This window comes from Protopterus annectens, chromosome 13.part0 (genome assembly GCF_019279795.1).
Source record: "Protopterus annectens isolate FY-2018-M chromosome 13.part0, PAN1.0, whole genome shotgun sequence".
In the NCBI taxonomy this organism is placed as follows: Eukaryota; Metazoa; Chordata; order Ceratodontiformes; family Protopteridae; genus Protopterus; species Protopterus annectens.
In genome coordinates this window covers 1045381242-1045399722 of record NC_056747.1, presented here as the reverse complement: position 1 = coordinate 1045399722, position 18481 = coordinate 1045381242, and the positions used below count along the sequence as shown (strand labels likewise).

Below are 18481 nucleotides of genomic sequence, written 5' to 3'. Positions count from 1 at the left end.
AAACTAAGCAGACTAAAGATAAACTAAGTTAAACTAAGCTAAACTAATTTAACTAAGCTAAACAAGAAAATAGAAGCACTTATCTGAGCGAGAGCCAGGGATCACATCCGTAGCAAAATGCAGCAAATGAAATCTGAGGGTTAGAGGGCAGCAGGGGATTATGGGAGAGGGAGGAGCTTGAGCCTTGGATCTGTCTAAGTTAAAGTTGCCTACTCGGACCTGATGTTGGATCCAACACCCTCCTGTTTGGAATAATGACATGGATAACATCAGATCCTATAATTCAAAGTGGAATGGATGACAATGAAATGGGGGGGGGGGGCTCAAGAAACAAGGAGAGACAGGTATTTTGGATATGGATTCTTAAGGAGAACAACAATAACCATACAGAATATTATATTCATAAAGTAGCAGAAAGTATTCTAAGAACTAAGCCAACATGGGAATGGAAAAAGGAGATTATGTTGATAGAGATGACTGCACTTAGGGATACAGACAATAGGAGGCTGGAATTTACTGGAGAAAACTGGCAAAAGAACCAACGTATTGGGAGCAAATAATTACACGAGGAAAGGTAATAGAATGGGAAGAGGCTAATAATTTATTTGGACTGCAGGCTAAAGATGGTCTTCCCTATCAAGGATTGATATCAGAGTATAGGCAAAGAGAAAGAAATAGAGGGAAGTCTAAGTGAGAGACCAGCACTGGTAGAGTTTTTAGCAGAATCTAGAACAGAAGCTGCTGTTAAAAAAATGAACAGTTAGTTCAGCATACAGTATATACTGCATGATAACTATAAGAATAAATCAGAGGAGGTTAGAAAGGATTTGAAGTGAGACTGGATAAGCAATTCATAAAGAAACAATTGGGGAGTATATACTTATATCTGCCAACTATGCAACAAAGCCTAGAAGGATCTTTGCTTGAAGTGTTTATATAGGTAGTTTTATACCCACAGTAGACTGCAAAGAACTTTTCCTCAGGTAGACAGCAAATGTTAGAGGTGTGATAGGGAAGGAAGTGGTAATTGAGAGCATATTTTCTGGGGGTGCAATTAGTTGGCAGACTTTAAAGATTTCCTACAGACTACTCTGTCAGAGATACTCTGTGAGGAAATTGGAGTAACTAAGGATATGATCTGTTTAAGCTATGATACAGAATCAGAATTGCCTAGACATTGTAAGGCCATACTGAGCTTAATTATGGTGGCTGTCAAAAAAGCAGTTACTAAAAATTTGAAATCAAAGGTTAAACCAACTGTACTAGTAATGAATATAGTAACAGAGATAAAAACTGGAACTGGGATCTTTAGAAAATGGTAGGAGCAAATTGCATAGTAAAATTGGGAATTGTGGGAACAATACATGCAGAGGAGGAGTGAGGTTTATTAAAAGACGGGCAGGATTTGAATGAACTATGTAATGTTTGACAGCCAATGACTAAAAAGATTACAAATGATGTACAGTATAATATCTGCAACTAAGATAATGTCAACATGGTTTGCTTTCATTAATATAAATGTATGATTTTCTAGGTCATATAGGATAACTTAATAAAGATGTTTCTTGTTTAAAAAAGCGACAAACTAAAATGTAAGCAGTTTTGTTTATAAATGAACATAAAAGTAAATATTAAACACAATGCATCTACTTTTGACTAAATAAAAAGTTGGCTTAGCAAAGCAAAACTGGAGAATGCAGGGAACTATTAAAAGTCTACAAGATTCTACAGCTCTTTTCCCAAACTCCTTTAAGCAGGCCGGCCCAGACATTTCCAAGATCAGTCTAAAATCATCTGACAAATGTAATTTATTGCCAATAAAAACCTTTAGAATAATGCTATCCTACCTTTAAGAGACTATTTGTTCATTTATCATTTTTGTTTCATGGGAAAGTCCAAATGGGCATAGAACTTATTTTCAGCTAAGGTCCAGGCAAAAAGCTTAGCATTTACCTATGAACCTGTTGAAGCTTACTGGTCTGCAGATTATAACAAGCTTAGGTAACAACCAGAGGTCAGGCTCAAACTCTGTAACTTGTGTTTTTGAGGTAAAGAATTTAGCCATTATGCTACCATCACCCCATGTACAAATGATAGTAATAGAGTAATACTAACATATGAAAGACAATAACATATACAGTCCTTATAACATTTTTCAAAAGAGGGAAAACTGTACTTCAAATTTGATAAAGTATTATTTACAACAGAAAGCAGCACGTCTCAAGAGGTACAGTGGCGAGAGAGCTAGAGTTCATAAATAGAAGAGAAGAGTAGTTGACGGTTAAGGACTACAACAAAGGGGGGGGGCAAGGAGAACTGAGTTACAGCATACATCTCAACCGTAAAGATTTTTGCAGAATAGTCAGATTTTTGCCTCATATTTTTGGCCCTGTTTTCATAAAATTGTGTTTTTCTGGCAAATTAGTGCCAAATTATTAAAGACTGATGTCAGGAAATAATGACAGGCATTTGAGTTTCAGACTTCATACCCTTCAGAAAATTCATGCTAATGCAAAACATGTTAAGTCTATCAACTTTCTATATTTTTAAGAGCAATATTTAAAAATGGTCTTCATTTCTGTGCCCTTTTTCCTCACTTTTACTAATGGCTTTCTCAAGATTTCTTGCTCTAAAAGGATGAGAGGCATGAGTTGCAATACACAAAGGAGGAGGATATGAAGCGAGTTGAGCAGTGATGATGTTGAAAAGGAGTGATGTGCTAATCTAGTGCAGCACATTTGCAGAGACATGAGTTGAGTAAGTGAGACTAAGTGTAGTTTGAATTACTCTAGCGAGCAGTCCTGTCTTACAATGGGGGGGGGGGGGAGTATATCCACCAGAAGCCTTTGAAAGAAGTCCTCATTTAAATTGTTCTATGTTACTAAGCTACATGTGTTTAACTATGTCATGCATATTGCATAATAATGCAACTATATTGTTTTTTTTCCCACATCCCCTTTAGGTCACCTATTATAAAAATAGTGAACTTTTTCAAACCCAGTAATACTGCAAATAGCATATAGCAAGCACATTCACTACTAATTATTCTTTAAAAATATTTTTTACTTTAAGAAAGTAAACAAGATATTATTCTAGTAATATAAAACATATGCATGCAACAGAAAAAAAGCATTACAAATAAAATTGGAATAACTCACCACACCCCATCCCTCCCACCACCTTTGCTTGCTACTTAAACAACAAAATTGTCAAAAGTAGTGGGTTCCACAAATAATCTTCAACAAACTTGTAATGGGAATTCAGAAGGAAATGGTGATTTTAAGACTGAGGATTACATGCTTAAAACAATTAAAGACAGATTTCTTTTAATACAGTTTTCAGTTAAAAAACATTTAAAATCCAGTTATCAAAGCACATAACCAAACTTGTCTCAGTTATCTTGGCAGACAATCCATGTGCATTTTTCCACCACTGTAACATCTTATGTTATGCCCAACTAAATAACCATATACATCTCAGGTCACACCCATGCCAGTACTGTTTTTGACTATTTCCTGCCCAGCCCACCACCATACCAAAAGTCTAACAAATATATATGAAAATTCTTTGTTTTATGATCTGATTTCTTCCAGATTTAATATATGTGTTGTATTGAACCTGCATTGTAGTCAGTTTGTCTAAAGTTTTAAGAGTTAAAAATCTAGAACTCAAAGTTCCCCTATAAAAATCAAGTTTATCAATAAATGATTGCAATGAAGAACTGTAGACAATCTACCTAACCTACCAACAACAGAATTACTTATTAAAAAGAAGTTATGCACTCACCATAATGTTTCATCTGTGTTGTCCACTTTCATTCTTCCTCAACTTATGGTTTGGATCCAATCCCTCGGATCCAACACGGCCATTGCTAAAGCTCATGGCAACTAAAAACTCTCAAACTTCTCCCTTACCCACAATGCACCAACCCAAGTACCGCAGATCTTGTTTGCAGACTTGAGCATGAAGAAATGTTAGTCATCATATAGTGACAAGATTATATCAGGAGCTTAATATCAGGGAAGTGACGTCCCCTAACCACTCACTCTTCCAGTAATTTTCGAAGGATGGGGGTTGGAAGAAGGGGAGTTGAGGAGGAATAAAAATGGACAACACAGATGAAATGTTATGGTGAGTGCATAACTTATTTATCGGATATTGTCAATTTTCATTCTGTCCTCAACTTATGGGACAGAGTCCCCAGCTACCTAAAATCCCAGGTGGAGTCAAGGAAGGATATTCCTGCATACCAATGAACTAAATTTTGCTCTACCTATGCAGACCAGATCCATTTTTTAATGAGTAACAAAGGTATGACCAGTAGCCCAGACTGCTGCAGCATGTCATCCATGGATGCTATTGATTGAAAAGCTAAAGAAGTTGTCATGGATCTAGTTGATTGAGCTTGTAACAGTTTTCATAAAGCAATGTCCAATTTGTTACAAACAAAAGAAATACAGTCAGCCATCTGGCTAAAGTTACTTTGGCAACTGGTTTACCCAACTTTATTTCTGTAAATGAAACAAATAATTGGTCAGTTTTCCTGATGTTTTTTGTTCTATACAGGTAAAAACGTAATTGCCTGTGAACATAAGTGTAACATATTCGCCTTGATATCAAATTTAGGAAACAATACTGGCTAATTAATGGACTGATTGATATTAGAGTCTGATACCACTTTAGGAAGAAGGGATGAATTAGTTCGTAATGTAATTCTATCCTTGTGAAAGATCAAGTATGGTAGTTTTGAAGACAAGGCTTGATTTCTGAAATTTGTATAGCAGAAATAACGGCAACTAAAAATACTGTTTTTCAAGACAGATATTTAAGATCACACCTAGCTGCTGGTTCAAAGTGGGGGTGGATAAGTGCTTGAAAGTACCAGATTTAGATCCCATGGTGGAGCAGGGTCTTTAATAGGAGACCTTAAAAGAAGGGTGCCTTGCAAAAAGGCTTTGCAGAGCTTATGAAAGGCAACAGAAGAACCTTCAAATCCATTGTGAAAATTCAATATTGCTGGTAATTGTACCTTAATTGTCGAGGAACTAACTCATTCTTTAAAAGGCAGGCCAAAATTTCAAAGATGTTATGTACAGGAGCTGAAAAAGGATCAACATTATTTTGATGCGCCCAGTAAACAAATCTTCTCTGTAGAGCTTATGTGTACAAGGTTTATAGGAAGATAAAAATATGTGTCAGACGGGAGGAGAGCATAGGTTGTCTTTCAATTAATGGAATTGGAGAAGCCAAGTGGTCAGCCTGAGGCTTGGTATATCTGGATAGGTCATGCCTGTAGGGTGAGACAGGAAGTCTGGAGTCAGATCCAGAATCCAAGGTTCGAGAAGTAAGCAAGGCCAAATGAAGGGGATTCAAATCTGTTTAGAGCAGTAAGGTGCAATGAAGATGACTTTGCACTTCAACATGACAGCTTTCTGAAGGAATTTCAGATTTAGTGGAATTGAAGGACAAGCATAAAGTAAACTGGGGCGCCATCCGTAAAGTACAGCATCCTTCAGTGATTCCCCCATGGGGGGATTAGGGCAAAATAGCTGCTGCATTTGTTGTTTAGTGGAAAAGCAAAAAGATCACAGCAAGGCTGGCCCCACTGGCAGAAAATCATTTCCATCATGTTCTTGCTGAGAGACCACTCGTGAGGTGGAAGAATGCACCTGCTCAGCTTGTCTGCAATCATGCTGGACTTCCCCGGAATGTGCATTGCTGTAAGAAAGAGGTTGGATAAGATCACCCATTGTCCACAGTGAGTGCTTCTTGACACAAGATGCAAGACCTGGTTCCTCCTTGTTTGCTGATGTACTAAACTACTGACATATTGTCTGTTTGAATTGCAATTGTCCCCGAGGGGAGAGCATCTTGAAAGGCCTGCAACACCAAAAGCACTGCTCTCATCTCTAAGACATCGATAGGCAAGTTGGCCTCTTCAGTGGACCAAGCCCCTTGAACTGTTTTCCCCAGATAATGCTCCCCACCTCAACTGGGAAGTGTCCATGGTTACTATGGCTTTGGGCTGAGGGGGGAATGAACAGACGGCCTTATAGAACCTGATCCGACTAAACCCACCACCTGAGATATCTTTTGCATGTGTGGGTAATTCATATTGGAGTTGACATGGGTTGGTAGAGTATTATCCATTGTGATGTCAATATCTACAGTAAAATCCTCATGTGAAATCTGGCTAACGATACTACAGTTATAGCAGCTGGTATTGAACCTAGAGCTTGAAGAACCAAACAGGCTGAAATCTTGGTACTGCAGATTATCTTTCTGACCTGTGATTTTATTGTCTGAACTCTTGAGGGAGACAATGATACTATGGATGACTTTGTGTTGAGAAGTGCTCCTATGAAATGTAAACCTCGAGTTGGCTCTAGCTGAGATTTTTTGTATTTTATGGTTATCCTCAGAAGAGGACATGTCTGGAGAACCTGGTCTTTTGCCTTTAAGAGTTGATGCCTGGTAGGGGTGGAAATGAACCAGTCATTTAGATATGAAAACACCCAGAATCCCTGCAGTTCAAAGTGAGCTGCAACTACTGCCATGCACTTGGTAAACACTCTGTGGGCTATGGTGAGACTAAAGGATAGAACTCTGAACTGGTAATGACTGGCTCCCAGCTGGAAGCATAAGTACCTTCTGGATCATCTGTTCATGTATGCATACTAGTATGCATCCTGAAGACTTATCGAGCACACCCAGTCATCCTTGCCCAGAAAAAAAATGGCAGAATGGACAGAAATGTGACCATCTGGAACTTTGTGTGTCAGACTGACTTGTTCAGTACACTGAGATCCAAAATTTGTCCAGTCTCATGTTTGCTTTGGCACTAAAAAGAATCTTGAGTAACTTCCAGATTCTATCTGGTCTGGTGGGACCTCTTGGATGACCCTTTTCTCTAGCAGCCTATGTACCTGAATTGCTGCTTGTTCCTTCTGACTGGGTGGAACATCAGAGATTTTTCATGAAGTTGGAGGAGGAAGAGTAAATGGTATTATATAACCTCTGGAAATGATCCTCAGCACACTGTTAATTCTAGCCTGGCTCTCTGGTGCAGGGAAGGTCAACCCTAGACTGCCTTGAGAGGCAGGCAACCAGGCTTCCTTTCAGGAATGCTGGAAGGGTCAGGCAAAGAAAGTATCCCTGGTCCTTTGGTTTTGTGGGCCACTTGTCATGAGCGCAGCGTCTACTACTGAAGTTCCCTCATCTACCACTGGGGGAACAGCCACGTGTGTCCTGGAAAGACCTCTAGGACTTTTTGAAGCACATTTTTCCACTACCTCATTGATTCCTGGAAAATGATTTTTGAGGGGTGGAAAAATGTATGCCTACAACAGACAGGGTCTTTCCATCTTTTTCACACCTGGATAATGTGTCTTTTACCTTGGGGGCAAACAAAGATGTGCTGTCAAAAAGAGCACTGACGAACGAAGACTTGAAGTGTTCCACAAAATCACACAAGTGCATGCAGGTGTGTCTCCTTATGGAAATGCCTGAACCCACTGCCCTTGACGTTCTTTCGGCTGCATTCAAAATTAGCCTAATGGAATAAATGGAAATTGATTGCAGGGTAGCCAGCTGAGACGTCACAGATGATTGCATGTCTTGAAAAACGGATCCTAAGAGGGTGTCAGAAAGTTCATTAATGAGGTTTCTCTGCAACTTGGTGAAAAGTGTCAGAGAGTTCACTGACCTTAAAGCCAAGGTTGCTGAAGTACAGACATGCTTCCCAAACCTGTCTATCACCCGAGACTCCTTGTTAGGTGGATGAACAGTGGAACTCTCCTCAGCAAGATTCTTCTTAGTGGCAACCGCCACGACCATGGCAACAACAGGCATCCCTTTTGCCTAAAACAGCTCGTCCTCCAGTGCTGCCATAATTTTGTCAGGTCTCCAAGGTTTTGATTCAATGGTGTTGGGATCCTTCCATGCCCACTGAGAGATCAATTCAATGAGCTTGTTGGCAGTCAGAGTCACCCAGGAGGCAGACAGGCGAGTACTGAATGCCTCCAGGAATACAGACTCCTCAAACAAAGGGTTGCCAGACTTCCAGCCACCTCTCTGTTTCAGGATTTCAAGGAAGTATCCAAAAGAGACATCATCAGGAAGTGACCGTGGGGAAGCTTCACCTTCATCAAAGTCTGCATCTTCTGTGATAGATTTCTCTGGAGAATCCAAGTGCTTCCTCTAGCACATCTTCTTCTTAGGGACTTCCTCAGTGGAATGTTCTGGGGAGGTATCAGAAGAAGTCGGGACACCCTGTTGGGAATTCTGACATTTCAATACCAGCTGTCCCTGTGGAGAAGAGAGGTGGGACTCCAAGCACAGATATGGCAAGGCTACGGGCTTATGATCCGAGGGGGTAGGAACTGTCTGTGTTGCCAAGGCAGACAAGGCTCTCTCCATAAACTCAAATGCAGACCTCCCCAGAGAGGGATAGGGCCCTGCATCTGAAAAGGCAAGCTTTTGGACCATAGTCCTTCCCTACTCCAAAAAGGACTCCCTAAGGCAGAAGTCGGAGCAGAACTAATTCTTGCCAAGACCCTGAGGTGCAGAGATGGTTCCAAAAACGTTGGAGTCGACTAACACCTCAGAGCCAAGAGAGTAGCCTCGGCTCTGTGAGCTCTCTGGATCTGACTGAACTAAAAGCAAGACTCAGACCTGAGGATAAGGATATCCTCGGATCTGAGGCAGACAAATCTGGATGATTCAGATCCAAGGACTCTGAGCCCATGGTAGGAGTCAGAGAAGGAACTGTAAAGGCTCTGCACTGAGAGAATTCTTCTCACCAATCTCTCCACATCTTCTTCTGTAAGACTCCTGAAAGAGCAAGTGAAAATTACAGATGGAGAATTGGGTCTTTCCAAAAGGGTGAAGGGACCCTGGAAAGGACAGGGTCCACAGAAGGGGAATATCTGGTCCTAGGTAATACAAAGTTTGAAGAAGCAGATGGACTGGACGTTTGCATAGGATCCATGGCAGTTGGATCCAACAGATCTTTTTTATGTTTTGGATCTGATGTTGAGGTTAGATCCAATAACTTTTCCCTTTTTGCTTCAGATCTGAGGATGAAGTCTGATCCGACATTTTTGATTTTCTTTTCTTATGATCCAATGGAGGAGTCAGAGGAGTCGGATCCAACAGAGGCCCTTTTAAAGGTAGATCTGATGCCTTTGAGGAAAAAGTGGAAGGGCTCGGAGAAGGTGATTTTGATCTTTTTGATTTTGCTGGTGAAGCTCCAGATAAAGTGTCTTCAAAAGCGTAAGGAAGCAACCAGTTTATTTGTCCTTTCTTTAACAGCTCTGGGATTAAACCCATGACAGATGGCACAATCTTCTTGTAAATGCAGGGGGCCTAAACAATATACACATAAGGGGCAAGCATCAGAAAACAGAATTTTGTGCCCACACTTGAGGCATTTTTTTGAGCCTGACAAGGCCTTTCTCTATCTCAGCCATAACAGCAAAAACAAGCTACACGACAGATGCTAGAACATTTTTTAGACAGTGAAAGTATCAGACAAAGGTATAGAAAAAAATAAAGAAAATACCAACAATGGTACTATAAGGGCTAGACAAACTGTAGAAAGAGAATACCAGCAATGGTACTAACAAGGCTACAGAAAATGCAGAAGTAGAATACTAACTATAGTATTCAAGAGTACGGAATGTATGAGAGAAGAGATAAAGGTTAATGCAGTAGAAACTAGACTAAAAGCAGCGACAGGCAAGGGAGATTAAATAGACATAAGATTTAAACTTAGACTAGAAAATATTAATTTGGATAACAAAATAAATCACTTAGCTTGAGAGTAGCGATCACAATGTCGTTTGCTTAAAGCAGCCAATGAGATCTGAGGTAATTGGGGTGGTGCTTTGTGGGTAAGGGAGAAGCTCAACAGTTTTTGACTGCCATGAGTAGTAATGGAGTAGGATTAAGGTTTGTTCTGAATTTGTTAAAAATTTACTGTCAGAACATTTAGATATAAAAATTAATGATACGGACAAAGAATGAATAGAAAGGAGGTAAGGTTGGTAAGCTGGAAGTTAATGAAGGCTCAAGGTTGAAAGCGAGATGAGAAAAGTTTACATTTTAAGTCAGTTAAAACTCCAGCTAAGAAGAAAGAGAAAGATGGGAATACCAATGGAGTAAAGAAAAGGAAGAATTTTAGTAAATATTGCTCACTGACAAATTTGGTAGAAGAAATTTCATTTAGTTCAAGTGATATTTCAAATGAAACTCGGCTTATAGAACAAGATGGTGGTCTCTTTCATTCCAGCTCAATAAGTCATGCTAGAATACCATTCACTCCCCTCCATCCAAGTGATCTACCCATCTATTAAGAGCTTATTATTCGGCTTTCTACGCTACAGTGAGTTTGCAAAGGAAAGAACACCAATTTCTTGTCCCATAGAGGATTTCAAAACTCCAGCTCAAACAACCAACAAAATAGTCACATGCGGTTCACACAACTACCAAACAAATCCAGCCACAGGTGCTAGCAAATAATATAGATGATTTGCAGACTCAGACAACACTGTAATACCTGCATGTCCACACAATAAGAAGTCAAGCATGGACACTCAGATGGAAGGTCTATATTACAGGGCACTCAGCTTTCATTGTGTGGGCCTGTAAAACGACCAGGACAAAGCCAAGGCATGTATCCTGTAAGCTTCTGTTAGAGGACATGTACAAACAAACCTTACCATCAGTGCAAAGCCTGTATGCATGAGCCAAGCAGGAGCTCAACCATCAGAGCAGGATGTGCACACATCAGTCACCATTTCGAAGTCTTTGATGACAAAGTCATCAGTTCATGGGCCTGCAGAGATGCAATCAGTAATGTGGGAAAATGCACAAAGCCAGGATACCACAAGGACAGTAGTCTGCCATATATCAATGCAAGCACTGCATGTACTAAATCAAAAAAGCAGGAAGGATGTGAACCCACGTTGCCAATCAAAAGGTCTGAAGGGGCTCGACCACTAATTCTAATTCAGAACCAGTTCAGAAGCCTAGTTTCCATGTTTCAATCAGCAGTGTTGTGTGTCCCCTTCCAAAGGCTGCACTGGTACACAACCATACTAAGCTATAGCTCCACTCCTTCTGGCTCTATGAAGCAAGATTAGTTTTCTAGGCATTTACCTGTTAAACCATCACTTATCTTCTACAGAAAGCACCAACACAACAAAATAGTATCCTTCTTCAGAATATAAGTTATCCCAAATGATGCATAGTTCACCAGTGAACCCCTTTAAAGCCTGTGTGAGTTTTCACACATTTGTTCATAGGTTCATACATGTGTACTAGGCTAATGGCCATGGGGCCTTTACAAGCCTAGCCCATAGAAGTGCCCTGGCATTGTGCCACCCTTTGTTAGTTCCCAGTGCCTCTATCAAGTAGAGCCACTGGAGTGATCCACGTGGTGAACTTTCTATTTCCCATCCACTCATCAAGATTTCTCTTGAAGAGGACTAGTGAGGTGCTCTGTTTGACATGTATGGGAAGTCTATTCCAGAGCATAGGCAGTCTTTGGGTTATGAACTTGCCCCTCCAGCATGTTCTGTTGATTGTGGCAATGAGGTTGAGGTCTCTGTAGTATATGGTGTGGAGAGATTGGGATTTCTTTAGATGTAGCATTTCTAACAGAGCTGGGTCAGACATGGCTTTGTAAGTCAAACAGAGATCACCTCTTAGTAGACTACATAAGACAGAGAGAATAGCTGGAGGTTTTTTTTGAGTCTGTCCATGCAGGACATGTGTATAAGGCCTAGAATCCTCTTTGTTAGATACTTTTGTGGCTTCTCCAGCTGTTGCAGGTGTCTAGTGAGGTACATGCCAAATGGGGCATTATACTCTATGGTTAGTCTAATGAGGGAAGAGTAGAGAGAAATGATTACTTATTTCTTCCTGGATGCAAAACCTTTGGTAATGAGATGTGCCATATAGAAGGACTTTCTGACAACAGTGGCAATGTGGTGGTCGATGGAGAGGTTGCTGTCAACCTGTGTCCCCAGATCTCTTATAATGCCTTCATTGTTCAGTGGGCTCCCATCGATGTGGTAATTCATGGGAACTGAGTTTTTCCCAAAGGAGATGATGATGCATTTTTTGGCATTAAGTTTAAGGCCATGATTTCGACACCAGTCATTGGTCTCAGTGAGGCTTTTCTGTAGGATGTGTGCATCGCTTGGGGAGTTAATAATGGCTCCCAGCTTGCAGTTGTCTGCAAATTTGGTCAGCCATAGTCCCTCCATGTTGGCCTGCACATCTGAGAAGTAGATGTCAAACAGGAGACAACCCAGGAGCGATCCCTGTGGGACTCCACTTGCGACTGGTCAGCAGTCTGACTTGGAGTCTGCTACTTTCACACTGTGTATTGTGTGAGCCAATTTGCAACCCACCTAACGATATAGGGGTTGATGCCTAGTTTGGTGAGTTTATCAATAATTCCTGAGTGAGGAATGGTATCAAAGGCCTTGGCCAGATCGAGGTAGGCTGTATGAACTGCCTTACCTTCATCCACCGCTCTGATGACTGACTCAAAGAAATCATCCTGGTTGAGCAAGCATGATCTACCTTTCACAAAATCAAATTGCGTGGGATCTACAGTTTGGAGATTCCCTATATCCTTGTTAATTAGGTCCATGATGATATGCTCCATATCAGACTCGTTAGGCTAATGGGGCGATAATTTCCAAGGTCTGTAGTCCTTTATGGAGAGGGATGACAGTAGTAGTACTCCATTCAGTAGGGACAAAGCCTGAGGTGAGGCTGAGTGAACAGAGCACAAAGATGTGGTGCCAGTTCACTTTATAATTCATATAGAACACAGTCGTGGATATTGTTGGGTTCCATGGAAGCTGTATTCTTGGCCTTAGACAATGCAGCCTTAACCTGTGCGGCAGTAATGCAAGATGCCTGGCATTCTTCTGGTATTGAGATTGGTCCGAGGGGGGGGGGGGTAAAGCTGGCACTGAATCTGTCAGCTAGTATGTTGGCAATACCTGTTGGCTCAGTATAGAAGGTACCATTGTGCAGTAACTTGGAGCAAATCTGGGTATTGCCATGGAGATTCTTTTTTTTTTTAAAACAAATTTATTGTTTTAACATATAAGAGAAATATCATAACAATTTTATACAAATAATTAAAAATAGGTATTATTATAATATTCAACAAAACAACTAAAGTATTTACAAAGACATCCACTACAATCAGATCAATTAATTAAACTAAAATACTGTGCTATTGAAATTAGAATTTTTTTAACAAATTTTGAAAATTATCCCATACAATAAAATGTGATGTTTTTCTAGTTGTTCTCATTCTAATTGTGCTTATTTCCATATGACACATTATATTCATAACATTTTTAAATTCATTGAACGAAGGAGGTGTATCTGAAATCCAATTTCTAGTTATTATTTTCCTAGCCACTGCTAGGATAGACCATAACAAGGGAAGCTTAATCTATTTAACACATTGAGGTACAGGTGTGTTGAATAATATAAGAGACTTAGAAATAATGAAATTATCTGTAAAAAGAGCCTGCAAAATTCATTAATTGACTTCCAGTATTCTTTCAACTTCATACAGTCATAAAACATATGAGCCCAGTCAGCATTAATTTCTACATTACATCTCTTACATAGATTATCTTTATTATTAATTTTATTCATCATCAAAGGTGTATAAAAAGATCTATGTAAAAATTTCCATGTATAAAGTCTCCAGACAATGGAAGATGTAGTTCTATAAGCAGATTCCAATATATATTGTTTATCTTGTTGAGTTGGTGGGTCCCCATTAATAGAGGTGAAATAATTCCAGTATGAATCTACATTGTAAAAAGTTTCTTGTCTGATAATTTTATTTTTATATGAAAGTTTACCTTTATCAGAAACTTTATGCTGTAAATTTATTATCAAGTAATCAATCAGTTTTGGAATAGATTCTTTAACTGTTATAGACATTAGATCTATTCTATCAATGAGATGTTGTCTAAAGATCTGAACCTCTAACCAGCAAGTTTCTCTTAGATCAAATTCTTGTTTTAAGAAATCTAGATTTTTAACTTTATTATCAGATATCAGCTGATACCAGTACTTTAGATTATTATCTATAGCTAAATGAGCTCCTTCAGAAGTAGATGACATAAGCATACCCTGAGTATAAATTATAGGGAATACAATAAAATTCCATTCCCTATACTTAGGGTGCATGAATATAAAGTTACGATAACTAATAATAATATTTAATGGGTAACAGACCATATGTTTAGGTGTAATAGGTGAAGTACAAAATTCCTTTAGCAACCACAACATGGAGTTATTTATAATCATATTTTTATGTGTTAAGGAGATTTTCATGAAGTGCATACTAATTAGCTCCCAATAATCTTTCCATTTTGCGACATATGACCGATCTATTAATAAAGTAATAACTTTTATAATAGAAGAGATAATATATAAATTAAAGTCTGGAAAAGAAATACCCCTTGAGACCAGCTATTAGTATGTTTCTTTAATGCAATCCTAGGTCTATTAGGTGCCCATAAGAAATTTAACATTAGTGTATTCAGTTTCTTGATAGTTATTTTTGTAGGTGAAAGTATTATTGATTGTATTAAGTATAAAATCTTGGGGAATATTATCATTTTAATAATTGTAAGTCTCTCCTCCATAGTAAAAACATATTATTCCAGGTATTAAAAAGATTTTGTATATTAAGAAAACAGGTATTATAGTTATTATATATAATAGATTTAATATCTTTAGATAGTATTATACCTAAATAAGTTATCTGACCTGAGTTGGGTACATATTTAGTAAAATCACTAATGAGAGTATTTTTCGTGTATATATAGGTAGTATTTTAGTTTTTCTTCATTGAATATTAAACCAGAAATACTTTTAAAATTCATCATTTTATCAAATAAAGACTGCATAGAAGAATTAGATCCTGCTGATGTAATTAGAACATCATCTGCAAAAAGTTGAATTTTTGATGTTGTATTTTCTTCTATTTCAAAACCCTCTATGTCAGTACTGTTTCTAATCAAATTAGCCCAAGGCTCCATTACTAAAGTGAATAATAGTGGAGAAAGTGGACATCCTTGCTTTGTACCTTTAAGAATGGGTATTTTTGTGAAACATATGTTCCTACCTTAATATAAGCCAGCGTTCCTTTGTATAAATGCTCAATTAAATTTACAAATGCATCAGAGAAATTTGTGCACTTCAGGAAGGTAAACAGATAGTCCCAACTTACTGAATCAAATGCTGAACCTATATCAAGACTAATAAGTGTTAAATCTTTCTTTTTCCTATTTGCAAAATCAATTAATGTTAAAGTTCTTCTTATATTATCAAAAGTATTTCTATTTACAATGAAGCCCGTCTGATCTATGTCTATAATGCCGGGGATAATTGTCTTCAATCTATCAGCAAAAATACTCATAAACATTTTATAATCAACATTAAGTAATGAGATGGGTCGATATGAAGAACATCTAGTTGGATCTTTATTAGGTTTTAAAATTGGTGAAATAAATCTATATTGCCAAGATGGGGGGGTTATTAACTCAGTTTGGGCCAGAATAAAAACCTTATGTATTAATGAATATGTAGTTTTAGAAAGGATTTTATATATCTCTGGTATAATACCATCATTACGCGGTGCTTTGTTTGATTTAAGCTTATTTATTTGTGTAATAACTTCTGTATATGAAATACTCTTGTCCAATAGTTTAATCTGTTGTTTATTAAGCTTTTTATTCATGTTTGTGGTTATAAACTCCTTTATTTTATCTTTAGGTTCCATGTTAATGTTGTTATGGTTAATCTTGTGAAAGTGATTTCTAAATTCATCCAGTATTTCTGGTATACTAGAAACATTCTTCTTTTCCTTAGAGAAAAGATTTCTTTGATATGGTTTTGTTTATTCAATCTTTTTGTTTTATTTTTAAGTCTATGTAAGTATTTGGGGCTTATTGAATAAGACAAAAACTTGTATTTCTCTAAAGTTATTTTAACTTTATGAGTTAAAATTTCTTTGTATTTCTCATTTAGTTTGTTTATTTCTTCAATAACTTTCTTGTCCATAATATTTTCTTTATTATTATGTTTATAAGAGTCTAGTTTACTTTGAATATCTAACAATTCCTTATCCCAAGATTTCCTTTTGTTATTATACCATCTGATACTTTGTCCATATAGATATGATTTTAAGGCATCCCAAACATAGACAATGGAGACTTCAGGAGTATTATTTATGTCTAGAAAATGTTGTACTTCTGAAAGTATATATTCTTTATAGTCTTTTAGCTGAGTTAAGTATGCTGGTATCCTTTTTATCTGAACATTATGAGTATTTTTTATCATGAATTCAAAAACAATTGAGTTATGATCAGATATAGGACATGAAATGATTTTGGAATTAATTAAATCTGTTACCATCTGGTTAGAAATAAAGACCCTATCTATTTTTGAATAAGTTTTGTATCTGTTAGAAAAAAGGTGTATGGTAATGATTTTGACTCTATCTGATTATTAATATCATTCAAATGATAAGAATTAGCAAAATCATTTAAATGTTTTGCATTAGATGTAATTCTTCTTTTCTTTATAGTGGTAGTATCACTTTCATGTAGTATACAATTAAAATCACCAGCTAAAATAATATACAATATAGAGAATGATATGATCTTATCAATATGATGTTTCACTGTATTAATACCAATTCCAGGTATCCAGTATACATTAATTAAAGTGTAAGTCTTCCCATTAATTTGTATTGTAACCATACAAAACATTCCTTTGTCATCCTGATAAGACTTAATGGTTTTAGGAATGGGCATACTTTTATTCCATAAAATAGCCACTCCTCTTTTTTTCTGAGTGTGCTCTGAACTAACCAATACTGCATACTTATTAGTGGCTAGTTTATCAATATCTTTTTTCAAGAGATGGGTTTCTTGCAGGAAGACTAGGTTGGCCTTGTGTAGATTAATGTATCTTATTAGGCTTGCCCTTTTACACGGATTATTCAATCCATTAATGTTTAAAGAAATTCCTTTTAAAGATGTCATTTGGCATTTTTAAAACTCAAGAATCTTATGATCGAAATAACAAATAACAAGATAAATCTCCTCTTTTAGGTGTACCTTTAAATATAGCTGTATTTATTAAATCTCTTATGGGATTTTGTATAGGATTCAATTTTGTTTGTAGTGACAATGAGTGTACAAAATATATTGTGGATGTCAAAACTATATACATATAACAATGAACAAGTGAAAATAATGTAAGGATTAAACCTTGCATCCCGCCTGGAGTTGAAAACTCCAACTTAGAGCAGTATTTACTACTCAAGTTAACCCCCTACCCTAAGCAGCAGTACCTCAGCTACCACCTTATCAATTTAATACTAGTTATATTTAACTGAGGTTAACAGTTTTCAATTCAATTATCTATCAAGACAAAACTACACATTTGGTAAAACAGCATCATATAAACTAAAATAAACTTTTTTTTTTTTTTTTAAAAAACTGTTCATACTATTATATAGATCTATGTAATATATAACACTTGAATTCTAATAGCATTCAAATAATCTTAATGTTAGAAATCAAGAGGAGAGAAAATTATGTTCTAACATTCATTTAAATCAAAAACTTTGGCTAATATGATTCAGACCTAACCTTATGTCACCAAATTGGAAGCTATGCACTCTCCAGTTTTAAAGCTAACCTACTGCTTTAAAATATATCACATGACATTTCTTCCAGAATAGAGTTATAAGATTATTTATGTTTGTCAATCAGAAGAATTAAATGAGTTATAGTAAAGTATATGTTTGGAACACAAATTTTTAACACAGATTATTATGCTGCTGTTAAGTAGATTTTCAAAAACATTTAAATAAATGTTTCATTTTTTATGCCTTCTAAAATAAGACATTTACTTACTACAAGAAACTACATCATTTAAACTCATTATAACTGACATATTTTATGAACAGAGTATTTTTCCTGAATCTGTGGTGTGTCAGTGTGATAACCTTGTCAATGTTTATACTAACTGCTTTCAGTTTCTCTGTGAGAATTCTGTGATTTGAAGATTCTGAGGTAACTCAAGGACATTGTGCATAAGACAGCCCACATCCCAGATTGTCTCTCAACATTTTGGCGGAAACTTATTAAAACTAGTGACAAACATTCATTTAGCAGTGTAAATGCATCTAAACATGACAGAACCTCCACAATGTATTCCACAGATCATCACAGCCTCTATGCAAGTGAAATTAAACTCAAAATTACCAACAAGCAATAAAACTCAGCATTCTTCTCCCAACTCAATTTTCATACAAATCCTATTATTCACTGTGCCCACACAGTCTAAAGCATTTCTATATATTAATAAAGAAAAGAAAAAGAGAGTAGAAAATAAAAGGAGTGAGGCAGAA

General features: G+C 37.1%; 1 protein-coding gene across 1 annotated transcript in view; it reads right to left on the bottom strand.

Annotated features, from left to right (window-relative positions):
• Window positions 1-18481, bottom strand: part of PGAP3 (post-GPI attachment to proteins phospholipase 3) — a 571410-nt gene that overhangs the window by 41391 nt on the left and 511538 nt on the right. The window lies entirely within an intron of this gene.